General features: G+C 38.7%; 1 protein-coding gene across 1 annotated transcript in view; it reads left to right on the top strand.

Annotated features, from left to right (window-relative positions):
* Nucleotides 1-1,582: 1,582 nt before the first annotated feature.
* Nucleotides 1,583-14,945, top strand: part of LOC136843109 (uncharacterized) — a 453,879-nt gene continuing 440,516 nt past the window's right edge. Inside the window, exon 1 of the mRNA XM_067111111.1 lies at nucleotides 1,583-3,064. The gene's annotated coding sequence lies outside the window, so the exon portion shown is untranslated. The remainder of the gene's footprint in view (nucleotides 3,065-14,945) is intronic.

The following is a 14,945-nucleotide window of genomic DNA, read 5'->3' as shown; positions in this document are numbered from 1 at the left end:
AGGTTCCGAGTAAATTTATTTCGTAAACCGAATATATTTCAGGTAAATAAACTGATGATCTTTGACCCCGTAAGAATCATTCTTGTACGATGTTTGAGTTTTCGTTACTGTGCAACTATGTTTTATCGAGAATTTGATGTAAGTTTTTTTCTTACTAATTTGCAGTGTAGCATCAATTCTCATTTCATTGTGATAACTGTTTCTTTATAATATCTGAGTGAAACTAAAATACTAGGCGATAAAGTTCTTTCGTAAGTGGTTTCGGCCCCTAGGTTGGGAATGTGTTAAAACTGAGGTCGGCCCCCTAGAGTCCTAGACCTATGCAACGTTTTCTATCGATAAACAGTCTCTACACGAATCTCAACAACAAATAGTGAGATTTATTATACTTAACTGGAATTGAGGCTGGATAAAATCACATATTACAATATGAATTATTGTAAAGATTTCGAATGAGCAATTATGTGAGGTACTTATTTTCCAACAATGTATCGTGAAGCTGAAAATAAAAAGGGCCGGGAGGGAACTGTTTTGATTTTTCTCGTCATGTAATTTTAATGATAAAGCCCGAAGTGAAATGGTATTCTACAAATAAGTGTGTTTCATCCCCCCCCCTCCTCCCCACCAAGGATTAACTATTATTCGAAACGACCGAATAATTACGAATTTTTCGTACTTTCATGCCAGACAACAGCTTTCATAATTAAAACAAGCCATTATGATAAAGAAAAAAAGATACACAAATAATGAGAAACGCTCACAAAATGTATAGCCTAATAAAAAAGATACACAAATAATGAGAAACACTCACAAAATGTATAGCCTAATACTTGTCTTTCACCATCATCACTGTTTGTGAAGACAATGTATGTTAAAACAACTAATTTTCATTATTTAACGTAAAGAAAATTAAATAAATTTCATGAAGATATTGTATGTTAAAACAACTCCTAATTTTCATTATCTAACATAAAGAAATTCCGTAAATTGCACGAAGATATGCCAAAGGATTTTCGCACTTACGTACCACTATCTGCATCGTGGGTGGGGGTAGAAATTTAACGGCTGGAATCAGGAATAAAGAGGATAGGGGGTAGGAATTTCACGGTACCAATAGTTTTGGAATTTCAGAATGGTCCAGTAGTGGATGGTGAATTAAACGTTGGGTTAAAATAACGCTTCTACACTTGTAGCGTCATTTGCAATTTAAAAGAAAGGTCTTAGATGTGTATGTTGTAAGTCTTCATAGTCGGCGGTGTTTTTCGTGGTGGATTTTGAAATTAAGAAGAAATGTCAATGCGAAACAAGAATGTTATTGTCAAAGGGAGATCTCTATTTCTCTGGCTGATTGTTGCTGGGAGGTGCTTTCCCATGCATGAGGGCGATCTCACGGAAAAGGCGAGAACTGAGTGAAGTAGGAATTTGATGTTGGTGTGCGGAGGGGAGGGGCTAACTCAGGACATGCGTACTGAGACTGTACAGGAACCGAATTGATGTATGGACGTGCAGGAGATAAATACGATGACGAATAAATCAAGAAGTCTGGTGCTCATACACATGAATCCAGCCGTGTATGGCCTCCGATTACGTATAGGCACGCGCAGACATGCACGGACATTATCTCTGGTCCTGACGTCCGTACTCAGCCCGGACCGTAGCAGCGTTCAGTGTTGTTGCAGAAGGGAATACGACGGGACGTGTCACCCCTATCCTGCGTTGAAGCCTTGTGTTTGGGCCTGTGTGGACTGAACCCCGATATATCGTTAGAAATCGCGAATGCCTATCAAGCGGACATCATCATTGCTTATTCTGTTTATTTCTTATCTCATTTGCGAATTCGAATACTCGTCGATCACAGAATTGTGTCCAAGTGACGTATTTCGTTGATTGTTTTAGAAATTGAGGGGGAAATTGGCCGTGGTGATGGAAGCGACCGTACTCTACCGCAGTGCCACCCAGTAGTCCGTCGGTGCAGCAGCTGAGTGCCAGGCTCTCCGTTTCCCGGTACATTCCGTATTGTGGTTGTGTGAATTTCTTTTCCCTTCTCTTGAGGAATGGATTGCTATCCGATACCTCACTTCTGATGCCCTGTCGCTTGGCCCTCTTGAATCGAGTGCCATAACCGTTATCGAGTATATGATGGGTTTCGCAGGTGGCACGCTTTGGTGTATATTTGTTAGGCATTGATAACCGATAGTGAGTCTTTGCAAATATTTACACTTTCCTGATTGCTTCTTGGTGGTTGGTTGTCACACCCGTGATTGCTTGTTTTCGTCATGGCAAACCCGGGATTTGTTTTTATCGAGAGCCTTCTCACATGCTGTGGAACTTGATCATCTTGAGTCCAGTGGCTGCTCTCTGATTGATTGGTTCGAAGGTGATTGTGGCTCGAGTCATTATCGAGAAAATTGCCCGGTATTAGCCTTGGCGTAGTTAGCACCTCGGCTCGTCTAGGAGTGTAACTGCCTCGCTTTATTGTTTTGTTGCTTCGATTGGTGCAACTCCATTTCTCCTTTACCGCTGTCTTTGGGCCTTTCCTCTTTCCAGAAGAGTCTTTAGGGTTCTTTAGCTAATGCTGCCTATCGAATCGAAAGGCGTAAAAGTCATTGTCATGGTCGTTGTATAGCTAATTTGTATAACTTAACACTGTCAGCCTTAAGAGCAAGCTTTAAATTCAAATGAATCGACCAAAGAGATCGCTAAAAGCTCTGTTCCCGGGTGTTAGCTATAGGCGGCACAATCTCAAAACATCTCAAGATAATAACAAGTGTCATTCCCGCTCATTAGAGGAGCGAAGGATTTAGCGTCTGACGCTGCTCATGCCCTGGGGATTCGCAATAACAACGAGGCCACAAGTGATCATTGCTATGTCTGCGCACACCATCCCCTCCTCCCCCCATGCATCCCGGCTCACGGATGACAACCCAGCAACACCGTCATCTTCATTCAGCTTTGTATTATCGTTGCAAGAAAAGCTCCGTGGAAAAGAGACGAACAATCGATCTGGAGTTCATCGTATGCCGTCGTCTGTCCGTCTACGCCCAACGCTCGCTCTTGTATTAAGGTAAGGAACTTTTGAAAAGGGGATTGCTCGTTAATGTTTCATTCGCTGGGATGCCCCGCTTTCACTCCATTTGACTTCATTTGTCAAAATGAAAACATAAACAACTACATATAACAGCCATTTTCTTCTTTTATTACTGGAGTGCAAATAAAATTTAGTATGACTTTTAATGTTGAACAGTAATCGCGATATCGTTTTCATTTATGTATGTACTGTAGGCCTATGAATAATTGTAAACACGTGATTGGAATATAGTTAGAATGACTGCCTCACTATAGTGAAAAGAGCCGGGTTTGATTCCGACTGAGGCAGTTGTATATGGGTACTGTCATTTAAAACCGGAATGACTCTTTTGACCAAAGGAGGGAACGCTCTACCTGATAGTTAGACGATCGTGGTGGGTTGCAACGCGAGGAAGAGGGAGGGCGTAGGGTAGCATCTTTAGCTGAAAAGACTTGCTGAGAACAGGAACACTTAACATATTCTGAAAACCGGCTCCTAATGAGAACCACCCCTTATTTTTAATTTTTTTTCTCACCATTTGCCCTCTTCCCCTTTTAAGGGGTTGCCTCAGAATGGTACAGCCTTCTGTGTTCTCAGCAAGTATTTAGGTTGGCACACTTTTACACACACACACACACACATATATATATATATATATATATATATATATAAATAATATAGATGTTATATATTGTATGTATACATATAAATATCCATATGTATACTTATTCATTCGTTTATTTATTTGTTTATTTATTGAGAGAGCGAGAGAGGTAGGGACGGGCTTATACCTGATTCGTTAATTTGCTACGTTTTTATCGATCGTATCGGAATATACTGGCAACTTGCTTGGTTATTTTTACGAAAAATTACATATTGCTTATTACAGACTCTTGTTTATCCTTCCATATAAGCTCACACATATATGTTTATCTATACACACACACACATATATATATATACAGTATATTGTTTGTATATATTTATATATTTATTTATATAAATGTGATAAGCCGGAATTCACTTGGATTGGAACAAGTTTATTGGTGAGCTTTGCTTAAGAAACTGTGTTGATGGATTAGTGATGGAAGCAACCGCTTTGTCAAAGCTTTTGTAGTAGGTGCCCTAAACTGTCATCAGTTTCCTTCCATGGAATCGGTACATTGCATAAAAATATATACTGAGAAACAGGTGGAAAGTGAACCTATCTTTAATTTGCATGATCTAATTCGATTGTTGGCGTAATTCTGATAGATCAAATCATACCAATCTTTTTTAAAGCGTGATTTACTTCAGAGGTAGTCGGATACTGGTGGACATCTCACTATCTGAAAATGTCAGGTTGTTGATAATTTTCACAATTTTACTGACGAATAATAAAAGTAAATGATCTCATTCTAGCAGTACCCTCCGGCCTGCTACAGAATTTGCAAAGGTTTCATTAACAAGTGATTTCCTTCGATTCCTGAAAAAAGTAAATGAAACTCATATGATGCCGACGTATACGTGAAAATCAGTGTTTACAGTAGACCATAATATATATATATATATATATATATATATATATATATATATATATATATATATATGTATATGTGTGTGTATGTATATATACATGTATAATATATATATATATATATATATATATATATATATGTATAGATAGATAATAGATGTATTCATTTATTCATAGTCTTGGAATTGTAACCAATGTCGGGGAGTTTGCAGACTAGATTATAGCTTTTAGAAAAGAAAGCTTCAGTCAACTCAGATAAACAGTTTGTATAGGATATACTGCGACTCCCAGAAAATAAAAAGACTGGTGTTGTGGCAGGCTAGGTCATCGAATCGAGAGAAAGGGTTGCGTTGATCGACTTAGCATTAGTAAAAATTTTCAATGATTTACAAAGCATTTTATATATTTTAAAAACTTTTTCTTATTTATTTGTGAAATAAGAGTAATCAATGAAAATATTTAAACCACGGCAGTGGTTTGAATATTGGTTTAGCTTTTGCTTTTGATTTGAGGGTATTGTGAATATAATAAATTTCCCAAGTTTATAATAGAGCTTTGTTTGCTTGCCATATATTAATCACAATAAATTAACTCCAATTTAGTATTTTAGTGAAAATTTCAAGATTCACGCCTACGAAATAATTTTACTTTATAGGTTGAAGGCAGACTACTCATTTCTGTAAAATGTTAGGTTCCTCTAGCGGCGTACTTCTGCGGAGTGTATAAGTATGACATTTTTTGGTTTCTTACAATTTGTCGTTTTTTAATTTTTCTATTTACATAGCTGTATCTGGTAACAACATCGTACTGATAGGAATAAGAATTGTAACATGGACTTTCGATACCTAATTTCAGAAGTGGTATATTTTCATTGAATGCCATTGGATGAATAAAGCCCCTTTTTGTTGAAAACATACTACTGTTTCCCGTAGAATTTACACAACTTTCGGTCTACTTTCACCTACCTATGATTGATTGATGAGTTTGGAAAGTTAATTCGAATCGCAAGTACCAATATCACTGAAATCAGCAAAGCATGGAGGTCTTATATTTGATAGAGAGAGAGAGAGAGAGAGAGAGAGAGAGAAGAGAGAGAGAGAGAGAGAGAGAGAGCACTTGATTTCCCGTAGATACAACGTTTGTCCACAGCAGAAATAATTGTACAGTAGGCCTACTTGAGTCTCAGGGCGCACCGCACATTACTAAACAGCATCTGATGCTACTTGGCTTGTTATCTACGCGTCACCTACTCCGAGGTGCTAATACTAAATTTCTTCTTCTTCTTCTAACGCGCTTTTTTTCTCATTTGTATGGGGTAAGCACGATGCCTTCTTTTGAAGGATACTAAACACTGTATGGTAAATGTAAAGTAGACGGCCGCACGAAGAAATCGTTTATTTTGATATATTAATTGTCGACAACACAATATAGAAATGGGTGTATATAATACTTTGATCCCCGAGGTGCTAGTACTGAACACTGTGCCCTAAGGAGCTTCCGCCATGTTCAGTAATAGCACCTCGGAGTAGGTGGCGCGTAGATAACAAGCCAAAGTAGAACCCAGCACGTTATTTATAGTTTTAATGGGTCTCTTTAACGGAAAGAGAGCTTTGTAAAGTAGACAGTAAATCATCTTATGGGTTTGGAGTGGCGGCCGATATAAAAGGATAGGTAGGGTAGTTTTTACCGTCCGCTTTTCTCTTGGTCAACACACCTCTGACTTATAGAATATTCAGTTTCTTTTATCAAGCCAGTTAAAAGTTTTACTTACATATCGCTTGTCAGTAAAAAGATAGATGTGTTTGATATGAACCGAGTTAGAATTCAAACATCAAGGCAGGGGTTATCGTCGTTTTTAATCGTGACCGACGATTCTTCTTCTTGATGTGCCAGCTACTACAGTGTGACCAGAAACAAAAGGCAACAGGTATTTAACCCAACCATAACACGTTAGCATTATTAAATGATGTACCCGCCATGCAGCACACGTATTCGAATAAACAGTGAATATTATTAAAAACGAGCTTGTTGGGGCGCGCTGGAACTCGAGGTTGCTGTCTCCCCAACCCTCCCGATCCCCTACCTAGCCCACCCCAGGGGCGAACAAACAGGTTTGCAGGAGGAGGGTGGATGTCTCCCTTACCCTCCCGTTCCGCAACCTACCCGGCTCCCACCGGTTTCTAGGGGATGGGTGGCTGTGTCATGTCTCCCCTACTGTCACCCGGGGGAGGACAGACAAGATCAGATCCCCTCGGATTTTATTATTATAGATAGATAACATTCTTACTCTGGGTATGTGTATCGATAACCCCCAAACCGAGAAACAAACTACTCTCCTTCTAGACCTCAAGGTCCTTGATAGACATCTTGCCCTTAACACTCAGACGAAAGAACTAGAAAGAACTGTAAGGTAGGAACAAGACAGGAATGCGGTGTCAGCCCAGCAGCAACCTCTGACGCAAACAAGCCCTCGACTTACGCCAGCAGTGACGAAACTAGGTGCGACAATCCAAGTTCACCCTTGGAAGGTAATAGACAGAAATAGCCCATGAATAGGGCAATCAATGCTGTAAAGGCCTGAAAGAAACGTACATCGTGGTTAAGTACCAGATTTTGCTTCTTCTGTTCTTTTCTTACGATCTATTTTTATGCACATAAATGAATCTACGTTTCCACTGATGATATTTATACCGCCGAAACTGGTCAAGTTATTCTAGGTTACACGAAGTTTGATGAACTACGTGTGTAAAAGAGGACGACTGTAATAATAATAATAATAATAATAACAGTAAACACATGCATTTAGCTTCTATGCTGTTTGCAGGCTACTTGTCGTGGTGTGCCTTACTTTGTGAACTGTAGTTGCTGATCAGTTTTTTTGACGCAGTCGTGGTTTCGCCAATTATGCGCAGTTTCTCTCTCTCTCTCTCTCTCTCTCTCTCTCTCTCTCTCTCTCTCTCTCTCTCTCTCTGAGAAATAAGCTCTGTCCCGCTTACTCAACTATCATCGTAAATAGCTAATGTTTTGATGTATCCTTCGGTCTGTTTTCAGTTTTTTTTTTGTACAAATCCTTTTCAATATCCCAAGATTCAACCCAGGAAAGTTTTCCGCATAATCCTGTACAATGAAACATGCTGTAAGTTCTGTGCATCATTTGCGCTTCGTTCTCGTAAACAACCGAGACCAAGAAATTTTGTATTCCAGGGATGTGCATCCCTAGGGCGCGTCTAGAGATAAGAGAAGTGCGCGTTCAGAGGCGTTTTCTCCACGGGCCACATTTAACGGATCCTCGTGTCACTGTCGAGCGCCACCGAGCGAATTGCTCACACGGCTGACGTCAATTCTCTCAAGATCAAGGTCACACTTTAACCCCAAGGTCACTGATACTGCCTGTATCAAGGCTGTCTGTCTCGCACTGGGAAGTTCAACGGTGCAAATTGTTTCCGAGTTCTTTGGCAACCTTCTCCTTAAATTATTAGATGCAAAGTTATCAGCCGTTGGATGCTGGATGGGAAAGTTCAGGAATGATTGTCATGCTCACATTTTTTGTAGGACTTCGAATGCCAGAAATATAGTAGGCATTTTTTTTTATTAGTCGAGATTCTAAATACGCAAGGAGTGTTATGCAAACTTGATTTTCTTTGTATCAAATGGTTCTGTTTGCTGTACTTCAGTTTCAAGTGATTATGATGTTGTTTGATGTGTATCAAGCAATTCGAAAAAGAGAGAAGAGAATGCTCATGTAGCAAAGCAATACTGAGAGAGAGAGAGAGAGAGAGAGAGAGAGAGAGAGAGAGAGAGAGAGAGAGAGAGAGAGAGAGAGAGAGGCAGGCTCAGGACAGACCGTTGTCATCCATCAAGGATGCTATCATTGAACGCAGGAACGCCGCTCCAGTGAACCCCCGCCCCCGCCTCATTGGGTTTCTACCTGCATTGCATGAGGCACGTCCGTTGGCAATCACGTACTGAGAAGAGGCCCGGTGTCATTTGGATGAGGTCACCATGCACAAATTGACCCTTTCTCACGGCCGACCTCTATTGATCCGACGGAAGGATTCCCTGAATTCACTGGAACTTCGTTTTGCTGGGTCCCGGCCTTCCGTTGTTGCATCCCGAGTTAGGTCGGCCCTCATTCATTTGTTTGACTTGAAGTTTTCCGTTTCAAGGGCTGAACGTCAGTCCGTTTGGCCTTGTTCGTCACGTATTTCTGTCACGGAACGTGGAAGTACGACTTTTTGTATATGTATTTGTGTATGCTTAGTGTATGTGTATTTGTGTTTACTTGGAGTATATGTATTTGTGTATGCTTCACACACAAATATATATATATATATATATATATATACACATATAGATAGGTAGGTATATATATATATATATATATATATATATATATATATATATATATATATATATATATATATAGATAGATAGATAAATAAATAATGTAAACATTATATATATACATATGTATATGTATAGATAGATAGATAGATAGATATAAACACTATATATATAAATATATATAATTATATATATGTGTATATATATATGTATATATGTGTGTGTATGTACACCGCATAGTTCGACTGACACGAGAATAAAACCATCTCGTGTTTGCTTCCTTACGTACATGCGTGCCGGTATCTGTATAATTATACACTCGCATGAACTATGTGAATGTTATACTTACATTGCTTCCGTATGTGAGTAATAAATCATTAACTCACAAGCGCCTTTCTCTATGGCCACATTTTCCATTGAGCCGTGTAAATGAATTCAGAATTATATAATAGTTTTTTTGTACACAGTGGAGGTGGGTATTTCTGTAACTGGTTTTAATTACTGCTGACATTTTTTATTATGTACGACTAACTGACCTCTCTCTCTCTCTCTCTCTCTCTCTCTCTCTCTCTCTCTCTCTCTCTCTCTCACAGCCTTCTGGAAATATTCTGTATCTATAAATTTCTATATTTACGTGAGACGTGTCTCTCCGTTAGTCCTGACTGAGGTATACGAACATCTGTGATCCTCTTGCTATGAATAAAGTTTCAGGTTAATTACCTTTAGAACGTGCCTGGGTTTATGTTGAAAGTAGGTTTATTCAGCCTTATATGAGACCTCTTAGGCTACGAAAGAACAATTTTGCGTACTTCACTATGCCATTAGGCCACGTGAATTCATGAGTTAATGTTATTAGTAGACGCTTATCCATTCTTAATAAATGGAGATAGCAACCACTTTTTTATTTTGTTCTAGGACTTCCAGTTTTTGTATTTCTGACTTGTTTCTCGTATTCTACGCAACAGTCGTATGTGTAACCAAAAAGTCTCCTATTTTCGCCCTCGTCATTCCTGAGGGTATTCGTTAAATATTACGGACAGATATTTGTCCTTGAGCATTATTCAGCTTCTAGAAGATGGTTATGAAAATAAGTAAGTATACGTTAAACCAGACCACTGAGCTGATTAACAGCTCTCCTAGGGCTGGCCCGAAGGAGTAGACTTATTTTACATGGCTAAGAACCAATTGGTTACCTAGCAACGGAACCTACAGTTCAATTGTGGAATCCGAACCACATTATAGCGAGAAATGAATTTCTATCACCAGAAATAAATTCCTCTAATTCTTCATTGGCTGACCGGAGATTCGAACGCAGGCCCTGCAGAGTGCTAACCGAGAACGGTACCGACCAGTCCAACGAAGAACTTGACGATGGTTACGGAACTGATCTGATTAGATCGGACGATGGTTATGGAACTGATCTAATTGAATATGGATAATATTCCCTGGTATAACGTTCATCTGTAATTCTTGTTAAGCGTACAGAAACCATAAGTCATAGTAATTGTTTTTTAGATAACCGGTAAGCATCTGGCAGACGCGTGCGCTGGGTTGTCTCCATGACCTACAATATTATTACTGAGTATATGAGGGATTTAATTTTTTACTGCCTCCTATTGCACTGTACTGGGTCCAACCGGATACCCTGTCCTCTGTCAACACTAACAAAGGAAAGGATATGACTCTGGTTATTCTGAAACTTTTCGCAGGTTACTAAACTGTGATTTTTACGGCTGCGTATCCTTGGCCAACTCTAGGAATAAGAAAAACAGTACGATAATCGCTTCTCGACCCAAGTTTACAATCATGAAATCTGTCAGGGGGGATAGCTTACTAAATCTTACTCGGGTGTATGGGAAGTAAGTGTTGTTTTGTCCTAAACAAATTCTCAGACTGTTGTGACCAAATTTTTAAAGTCGTTGATAATTGTTTATGCATCTGTTGTGAAAAAATTTTCAAAGTCATTGATAATTGTTTATGCATCTGTTGCGAACAAATTTTTAAAGTCATTGATAATTGTTTACGCATCTGTGGTGAACAAATTTTTGAAGTCACTGATAACTCTTTATACATAATTTTTGCTTTATTAAGCGAAAAAATCCTTAGTTTGACTTTCAGCTTATTATTAAGTTACTTTATGAGATTTTTGGAAATAATCAGCTTGATTTTTTTCACTTCACCTCCTTCCTGTTCAGAGTTGAATTTGAAATTCCTCTGACACGTACAACAGCCGAGAAAAAATTTAATTTTTGAATGATCTTAATCTAGTTTCTAGAAAGCTGTTTGTGTGTGTGTGTGTGTGTGTGTGTTTGTAAATATCTCTTATTTCATGCTTCTTGTCCACTATCCTGTGAAACACGTTATAGTACTTGGAATCGTGTGACCTGAATTCCTCATGCCTCCTATAAGGATCACCTCCCGGGCCTCCCCCTCGTGAGATATCCTAATGAAGCTAATTTCCACGATGGCTGGTGCCAGCTTTATTCATCAGTAAATGGAATAAAGTTGGGTTATTCGGCCTTTCTTTTCATACTACGGAATTTGATAATAATTGGTTTCAGACTGTGCTTGCGATCCATTGTGACAGCGATGTCGGATATTCACTGTATCTTTTAAATCCTCCCGTCCTCACTTTCAGGTTCAGTAACTCGTACAACCTTTGCTGAAATTACATTTGCAATTGCCGTGCGTCAGGTTTTTGTTTAATTAGTCCCATTGTTGTAGTTCAGTCAAAAGCATTTGCAAAGTAATGTATTTCAAAAGATTTTCAACTCGTTACAACCTTTCTTCCAAATAAGTTGACGTCAATTTAATTGCAGTGGGAGTAAGGGTGTGTAGGTGATATTTTTTGTTTAATTATTTTTTCAACGTTTAAGACGTTCTCGCAACGGGGTGGCTCCTGAGAAAACACAACCGGTCACGGTCACATTTATACTACAACCCTTTGAGCAGTAAAACTTCCTCAACATCATCCATTTCATATACGCACCCAAATGCCTCACCAGCAGGGCGTCTAAGCCCGTGCACGCACTGTGTCATTCACTTTTATCTTGTACCCACCCACTCTTCAGACTGCAGATTCCATATATATATTTCATATATTCGCATGTAAAGTTATAGACAACTGCATTTCAGTTTCACTGTTCTTCTATAGATAGTGCGTAATATAGTCAGTATAGTATATCATCTAATACCGCACTTACTACTAATAATAGTAATAATTTGCTTTTTTGCTATTACTCCAAGTTTCACTGCAAAATTTCTTTGCCTGTGTCAGGAAAAAGGTATTTCGTGGTTATCCGCCCCCGGCCTTTGTCCTCGAGATATGGGTAAGCTTGGCAAGATATATCGCCATATACATTCTTGTCTCTTGTAAAATGACTTTATGGTGTCGTGAACCCTGGAAAGTGTTCCTGGACCGTGCTCAGTGGCAGGTGATATTGGAATGGCGTTAGCCTGCCACCCACCAAGATCTATATATAACAGATCTTGCATCCCGCCATCTCAAACCTTTAGAATTTGATCTCTGTCTTTTCCCTCGAGGCTAAACATAAAGTTCGACCACAAAAAAAGAAAGTGATAATGAATTTCCCTTCGTGTATTTATTTCGCTTCTAGTGCATGACGCAACCTTTCCTTGCAAAAAAGATGTGGTTTTGTGCGAGGATAAATAATTTCCTTTTTAACCTGAATGACAGGTTGCCTGATAAATTACGAGCTGGCGCTGTTTCCCTCGCGGGAAATTCGGTATGTTTTGTTTCTCATGATGTAGATTTACTGGGAGGTTTGGGGGATTCAGAGATTTTGCCCTTATTACAGAGGGGCATGTTACGGCATTTACGAAAATATATGTTCCCACGCTGCTTTATGGCTCGACTTACTTTGTCATTCAAAAGCTGTAAAAATTATATTCGTGATATTTCTAGTACCGATTCTCGAGCTACACATATTCAAAAGGACTTTGAGAAACTCGAAATGGATCTGTTGTTGATTCTGCACATTTTGTGAAATATATCATTAATATCTTAATTTTCCTTTCAGCTTCAAGTTTTCTGAAAAGAAAACTATTGTGCCGGCTTTGTCTGTCCGTCTGTACTTTTTTCTGTCAGCACTTTTTCTGCCCACCCTCAGTTCTTAAAAACTACTGAGGCTAGAGGGCTGCAAATTGGTATGTTGATCATCCACCCTCCAATCATCAAACATACCTAATTGCAGCCCTCTAGCCTCAGTAGTTTTTATTTTATTTAAGGTTAAAGTTAGCCATAAACGTGCTCCTGGCAACGATACAGGGCATGCTACCACCGGTCCGTGGTTAAAGTTTCATGGGCCACGTCTCATACAGAATTACACAGAGACTACCGAAAGATAGATCTGTTTTTGGTGACCTTGGTTAAACGCTGTACAAAAAAACACGATTGCGCCGAAGAAACTTCGGAGCATTTTTTACTTGTTTGTATTTACAGTACACTTCAGTCAGCATTGTCATGTAGCTGTACAGAATTACTAATGATTTATTTACAATTAAAAACTGTAGACAATAATGTGCGCATATACCGGGTGTTTCGAAATTAGAGGGCCCCTTCCACAGAACAAATGGAAAGTTATGAAATTTTCTGCTGTAGCCTATCTCCAAGCACATTATTTCAAGTTTCTATTAAGCTATTTTTCATTTTACATTTCTTGTATTTTCAGACTGAGTAACGGAATTAGATTTTTTTTTATAATAAGAGCATACATCATTCATTATGTTTACGTAATTGGTGATTTTATCTTTAATAAAATGTAGAAATACGCCTTCCTATTGTTATGAAGTATGTCAACAGCCACAAAAGTCATGACATTAATGAGCAATATAATATTCATCCTCGACTTAGTAACAGATCACTCGATATCTTCATATTGTTAAGCATCAAAGCCATGCGCTTTAGTTTCCATAAAATTATGTCGCTTCCAAAGGAGTGGACTTGAATTCTGGTTCAGTTTTTTTTATTTAAAAGTAATAATGATCAATTTCGTACTTTTCTCAGAGACCGGGAAGTGTTCATAAGTAGCATAGCCAAGTTTCATATTAATGAAAGATGTCAGTGCTGTGGCGGGCAGTCTTAATGTCTCGCATGATTATTTATCTTCACTACTTTTCAGTTTCACAAAGCAGTTGCTTGAAAATAATTTTTCTTGATATTTCGGTTGTCCCTTGGTTTTACGATTTGTTTTGCAGAGACGTTAAGAAACAAACCGTTTGTTTGTATGTCCATAGAACATTCATGTTAGATTAAACTGGCCTTATGCCAGCATGGACCCTAACCCAAAGGTGTGGTGTGGTGTTCAAGGAAATAAGACGCCTGGCGTAGACCTCTGGCTTCTGTTTAACAACGAATAAATTACCATCCAGTTTATTTTTAGGTACGGTGGAGTAGGAGAAATCGTTCAAGGCATTTAACACCGAGATATTTAAGTCACTTATATTTTCGCAGTTTGCTGGAAAAGGGTTCATTGAGATGATTTTTTTTCCTTTGCAAACTAGATTACCCAGGACTCTATGCCACCATACCATAGAGACTTCATTTAACTTAAGGAAATGCGTATTGAACCTCGGCCCCCCCACCTCTATTGACTGACCTAGCCGGCGGACTATGGATTACGGTCGCCCAATTATCTCGGCTATGCGCCTGTGGGAATCGTATTTGAAAAGGAGAACCTTTATCTTATTTAATTTTTTTTTTTTTTTGCTCTCATAATTCACTGATTTTGGAATATAATTTTTTTCTCAAGAATTTCAGTGTGGAATTCCAGATTTATAAATAATAAGTTGTGTTTACACTCGGTAAAACATATAAAAATATTGAAACACCTTATTATCTGCACTGGGGACCACTTGAAATGAAACTCTTGGTTGCTGGAAAGATTTGCTGGAAAGAATCCATGAAAGGCCAACCTCAGGAAAAGGATTTCCATGGAAAATCCTTAAAATTTTATGTGATACCAACGCCATTCACCTACAGTAATGAGTAAGCCAGGG

This window comes from Macrobrachium rosenbergii, chromosome 11 (assembly GCF_040412425.1).
Source record: "Macrobrachium rosenbergii isolate ZJJX-2024 chromosome 11, ASM4041242v1, whole genome shotgun sequence".
NCBI classification, from domain to species: Eukaryota; Metazoa; Arthropoda; class Malacostraca; order Decapoda; family Palaemonidae; genus Macrobrachium; species Macrobrachium rosenbergii.
The sequence above is the reverse complement of the archived record's forward strand: the minus strand, read 5'-3'. Positions and strand labels throughout refer to the sequence as shown.